This window comes from Callithrix jacchus, chromosome 9, assembly GCF_049354715.1.
Source record: "Callithrix jacchus isolate 240 chromosome 9, calJac240_pri, whole genome shotgun sequence".
Lineage (NCBI taxonomy): Eukaryota > Metazoa > Chordata > Mammalia > Primates > Cebidae > Callithrix > Callithrix jacchus.
In genome coordinates, this window is record NC_133510.1 from 107,888,385 (window position 1) to 107,894,642 (window position 6,258).

Genomic DNA, 6,258 nt, shown 5'->3' on the forward strand with positions numbered 1-6,258 from the left:
TTTTTTTATATATGGTGAATTAGTTCCTAGGCTAACCTACAAAACACTATTTATTACCCATAACACACTTAACTGTGAGACAATGGTTGTTTACTTTTTTCTCTACAATGACAACAGAACTTTCACTCCTCTAAGTAGGAGAAAACAAGATTAAAGGAACACTTTTCTTTCTCTCCACCCCCATCAGTAGTTCCTCCCACAGGAACCAGGCACCTTACTTACCTAATTGCTAGGATAGGTATAAAGGTCAACGTTTTAGACAGGCTCCACCCTTGAGCTCTCACTGGCTCTCTTGGACTCACTCGCTATGCCCTCAAGGAGAGAAAGTTTTCCTTTCCATTCTAACTCCTACAAGATAAGCTCCTTAGGACAGGACTTTCCCTTCTATTTCCTGGTGTAACAGTTTCATCTGGGTAAGTCAAGAAAGAACAGTAAGCATGGGTCTGAGCTCAGTTCCCCAATTCAGCTTTATCAGAAATGAAAATTACACTATTATTTTAATAGTATTGAAATCCTCATCTGGTTTGAGCCTGATCTCAATCTGACTAGAATCTGGAGAGAGAAGGGGTATGTAACTGACACACTTGAAAGCTTCAACATGAACAACAGTAATCCCAGCCTCATTTCTGGGTCCTAGGAGAACAGTTAGCCCAGAGGAGCAAGGTGGGGCAAAAGGGAAAAGGGATCAAATGAAGGAAAAGGTTTTTTCCACTTTTCCTATTTTGATATTTTTCTTGTGCAAAAATGTTGAAATAAGTCGAATCTGTCTTTATATCCTGCAACCTTTCCTTCCAAATTGTTTCATTCTTGCTTTTCTTTCCTCATCTCTCAGATCCCTCATGCTATCTAAAGCTTTCCATTTTTAACATCCTTACTTTTAGAAATGGGGCAAATTTTGCCCAAACTTCCAAAATGTTCCACGATCCCATAATACTTACATCTTCTATCCCTCCTCAAGTCAAAACTCCCGCTTCCTTAGTGCAGCTAACCAAGAAGAAAGCAATCTGATTAAATCCATTCACATTAAAATAGAATAACTGACAGTTCTAGTCATTTTCACCTAAATATTTCTATATTTGTTATTTTTAAGCTAAATAAATCTAACTACAGTGTTTTCAGAGAGAAGATAAGGGGTCCCTAGCCCTCAACTACCATAAAGGAGACAGGTCAGCTGTGACCATCGCTTCGGAGGGATCATATCTCCATAGCTGTTCCCAATTGTCACTGCCCTCTACTTTCAGTCCTCCCCAATAAGCGCCAGTAAAAACTCCAGGGGGCAGAGAAGGACAATTTGGGAAAACATCTACAGTGGCAAGATATCTGTACATCATTGGGTTAGTAACAATCAATATCAGGTTAGATAGTTTATGTTTTCAATATGTTTGATAATCGTTTCATTAGTTAAAACAAAGTAAAAACACACGCTTGGGTTATAAGCCTGAAATTACCACCCTCATTCTTCTAAATAAAGACAGAGACATAAAAGGGTTAACTCATATATCCATGGTTTTGTAATGCATATGTTGAAGACCAGAGTCAGGCTGCGCTTTTTATCAGTTGCTTATCTATTATTTCCATTTGGAAACCTTTACTGTTATTTTCTATAACATTTTGTAAACTGGGTAGTATAATTTTAAACAATGACAGATTATTTTCTTGAGGCAACTTCGGTCAGGCTTCTAAACCTTCTCCTGGGCTCATCTGCACTTCCTTGTAAAATGTAGTTTTATCAAAGAATCTTGCTAAGTCAGTTTAGCAAGAGCCCCTGACTCTTGGCCCTCGCTTTTTTTTTCTTAATTGAGATGGAATTTTGCTCTGTTGCCCCAGACCCGAGTGTAGTGGAGTGATCTCGGCTCACTGCAACCTAAGCCACTTTCTGGGTTCAAGCAATTCTTCTGCCTCAGCCTCTCGAGTAGCTGGGATTACAGGCATCCACCACCATGCCCGGCTATTTTTTCTATTTTTAGTAGAGACAGGGTTTCGCCATGTCAGCCAGGCTAGTCTCCAACTCCTGACTTCAGGTGATCTGCCTGCCTCGGCCTCCCAAAGTGCTGGGATTACAGGCGTGAGCCACCACACCTGGCTGGCCCTCGATTATTGATTACCTTCACTACCTGATTACCCTCACCATCTGATTGCCATCACAATCTGATGAGATTCCTCATCTTCCACTGTTCCCCAGGTGGTGTTTGATCATTCTGGCCTGTCTTCAGCAAGAATCCTGTTAGGTTGGTTTGGTCTGACTACCCATTGCCACCGATGTTTCCTCTCTCTCTCTTTTTTTTTAAAGACAGAGTCTCACTCTGTCACCAGGCTGGAGTGCAGTGACGCATTCTCGGCTCACTGCAACCTTCGACTCCCTGGTTCAAGTGATTCTCCTGCCTCAGCCTCCTGGATAGCTGAGATTACAGGCACACACCACCATGCCCAGCTAATTTTTTGTATTTTTAGTAGCGATGGGGTTTCACCATGTTGTTCAGGATGGTCTTGATTTCCCGACCTCATGATTCACCCACCTCGGCCTCCCAAAGTGCTGGAATTACAGGCATGAACCACCACCACGGCCGATATTTCCTCTCTGTACTTTTCCGTCCACTGACCTTGGCTATAAATTCCCATTTGCCCATGCCATTTTCAGAATTGAGCCTTGTCTTCCTCCCACACTGCAAAATCCCATTCCACGGTCCCTTACCCACCACAGTGGTCCTGAGTAGTCTTCTTTACCATGCTTTACCATGTATCATTGAATAACTTTTTTCTTTAACAACAATCATATTGGATCAGTGGAAAAACGGGCTTGAATTCCTGGAAGGAAACATCAGGGCTTTTTGGTGTCTTTTGCTATAAAAGACCTGATGCTGAATTTGTGTGCACTCAGAAATTAACCATGAAATAAGCACAGCAGCATTCATTTAGCTGTAAGTGGCTCTTAACTTCAGTGCCATCAAAAATATTTATTTAACACCCACACATGAACATAATTGTAATAAAAACTACACTGTACAAACTTAAGATTCTCCACTTTACTGAGAAGTTAAACATATAAAATTTTGAGTAATTTATGCTTGCCATTTATTATTAGTTTGTTTACCTGACCACTAATATAAATTATTTGTAATTAAAGTGATAACTGGGATTTTCAAATTGAGCATAGAATATACGGAAATATCAACTAAGGGTGGTCTCTCTTGACTCCAGTCAGAAACATGCCTTCTATAGCTTTGCTCAAAATACCAGGGCAGTAAATGTAAAGGGGCATTAAGATGTCCAAGAATTAACAGGTAGGGTATTCTTAAAGACTGAAGTGGCACTTATTCAACATTTACCCAAGAATAAGCATTAAGTTTTTCGGTATCAGATTGGTTGGATTTTTTCAAGTCAGTGCCAGTATCCAAACCTGTTAATCAAATTTTTTCTCCATAAATGAACAATAAAACTCAATAAAAAGCCAAGCAACCCTGGCTGGCCATGGTGGCTCACGCTTGTAATCCCAGCACTTTGAGAAGCCAAGTGGGTGGATTACTTGAAGTCAGGAGTTCGAGACCAGCCTGGCCAACATGGTGAAACCACGCCTCTACTAAAAATACAAAAATTAGCCCAGCATAGTGGCACACACCTGTGGTCCCAGCTACTCAGGAGGCTGAGGGAGAAGAATCGCTGGAACCCAGGAGGTGGAGGTTGCAGTGAGCCAAGATTGCACCAATACAATCCAGCCTGGACAACAGACTGAGAGTCAATCTCCAAAATAAATAAAGCAAGCCAAGCAACCCAATTAAAATATGGGTAAAGGATAGGAACGGACATTTTCTCCAAAGACAATGTATGAATGGCCAATAAGCACATGAAAAGATGCTCAGCATCCCCAGTCATTAGAGAAATCTAAATCAAAACCACAAAGAAATTCCATTCCACACTCACTAGGAAAGCTACAATAAAAAATCACCAGTAAAAAGTAACAAGCGTTGGGGAAGATGTGAAGAAACCTTGGTGGGAATGAAAAATGGTACAGCTGCTTTGCTTAGCAGTTCCTCAGAAAAGTTAAACACAGAGCGATTGCCCTCTTAGGTATATCCAAGAGTATTTAAAACACATGTCCACAAAAACTTGTACACAATGTGCATAGCAGCATTATACACAATGGCCAAAAACTGGAAACAACCCAAATGTCCATCAACTAAATAAACAAATGTGGTATTGTGATACACTTATACAACAATATTAATATGCTATAAAAAGTAAAGTACTGATAAGTACTACAAAATGAATGAACCTTGAAAACATTATGGTATGCAAAAGACGCCAGACACAAAAAGCCATGGATTGTACGCTTCCATTTAAATGAGATTTCCACAATAGGCAAATCCATAGAAACAGAAAGTAGATTAGTAGTGGCTAGGGGGGTGGGGTCAAGGGGAAAGGAGGAGTGATTACTAAGAGAGACATGGTTTCTTTTGGGGATGATGATCTGGATAGTGACCATATTTGCAAAACTTCATGAATATATTAAAATCCACACTTTAAAAGAATGAGTTTCATGGCATGTGATGTATATCTCAATTTAAAAATTGTCCACTACAAAAAAAGATGACATATACGCGTAATATTCATATCAATGTATGTCAATAACACATAGATACGTGTCATCTCTCTCTATAAATGAGCATTTGGGCTTCTAAAATTGAGATATACTCCATATATATAAAAAGAAGAATGAAAGAACAGGGTGACCGGGCACTTATCGAGCCCTGAACAGGCATCTGGGGTGTGCCAGAGCGAGCCTCGCAGCATCTCCATCCCAGCTCACCTTCGCCCATCACTCAGCCACCACCCGCCGCCTGTCCCTACCTTGGGCGCCCGAGACCACTGGTCCGGCGGAGCAGCTTCCCCTCTGCCCGAGATGGGGCAGGCGCAGGGACCTGGGCTCGGGCGCTGCCCGGCAGCCCGTAGAGGGACCCGCTGGGGTCACGGCGGCTCGGGAGTGAATGCCCCCACCGCTCCCCGAGCCGCCGGGTCCCAAGACAGGCCTCTCTGCCCCACCTCCCTCCTGCACCTGGGATGCGCCCGAACGCGGCGCGCAGAGCCGAAGCCGAGACTTCCCCTCCACGATTACCTGTCCCGAAGCGCGGCAGCGGCCAGTTTGAGGAGAGGGGTCCCCGTCTCCCCAGACCGGACGGAGACACCCGGGTGGGGAACTGAAGGGGCATTCACCTAGCCCCCGGGCACCGGCGGTGACGGGGAAGACAGCGGCTCCCAACCCGCGGTTCCTTCCTGCTCGTGCGCCTCCTCGCGCGGCGGCGGCCCGGAGCTGACAGCCCGGCAGCAGGCGCCCGCGGCCCCTTGGCTCCCGGCTGCCCCTCCCCGCCCCCGCGCGGCAGTCCGGCGCACGCGCAGCCGCGCCGCCGCCGGGGAAACCCGGGCCTGATGATGTGGCCCGCAGGGCGACTACCCGGAGCTACAACACCGCCCCGCCCGGACCCCGGGCCGCGCCCTAGCAGATGGCTGCGGGGAACGGGGTCGCTGGACTACGGCGAGGGGGCGGTTTTCGGGGGAGCCTGCCCAGGAGAGAAGGCCTGCGGCCCCCTTCGACAGCCCGCCTCCCCACCACCCCACGCACGCCCACTTCACCTCCTGCTCAAAGGTCCGAATCCCCGAATCCGTGACTCATTATTTCTCAGACCAGCGGCCTCTTTTTGGCTGAGGTCGGGTTTCTTGCAGACTGGGGTTAACACCCAAGCACGTGCCTTTCGGCCCAGCAGCTCATAGTGTGGGCGGTGCAGGAGCCGAGGTCCGAGGGAGAAGGGCAAGGACCACCACCGAGGGCGTGAGGTTTAGGGCACCCGGATAGCACCCTCCCCGTGCCAAGCAGGTGTAGGCGCCAAGTGCACGGGGCGCCGAGGAGTTGGCTGGGGTGCCAGGCTTTTCAAGTTTGCCCACACTTGCTTTTAAACCCAGATTAAACTGATCCAAAGTCTGCATGTAAATCAGAGAGCTCATTTATTTTAAGAAAAAAAAAAAAAAAAAAAACTATTGGCCGGGAGCGGTAGCTCATGCCTGTCTGTAATCCCAGCACTTTGGGAAGCCGAGGCGGGCAGATCACAAGGTCAGGAGTTCAAGACCAGCCTGACCAACATGGTGAAACCTGGTCTCCACTAAAAATACAAAAAAAATTAGCTGGGCGTGGTGGCACGCGCCTGTAATTCCTGCTACTCAGGAGGCTGAGGCAGGAGAATCGCTTGAACCCGGGAGGCGGAGGTTGTG

The 6,258-nt window shown here is 46.1% G+C and overlaps 1 protein-coding gene across 2 annotated transcripts in view; it reads right to left on the reverse strand.

Annotated features, from left to right (window-relative positions):
- SLC41A2 (solute carrier family 41 member 2) overlaps window positions 1-5,718 on the reverse strand; it is a 163,558-nt gene extending 157,840 nt beyond the window's left edge. The window contains exon 1 of one of the 2 annotated variants that reach the window (XM_035257448.2): window positions 5,626-5,718. The gene's annotated coding sequence lies outside the window, so the exon portion shown is untranslated. Of the gene's footprint in view, window positions 1-5,110; window positions 5,311-5,625 lie in introns of those variants that run through there. The other variant, XM_009004522.4, reaches the window with a different exon arrangement.
- Window positions 5,719-6,258: the final 540 nt, after the last annotated feature.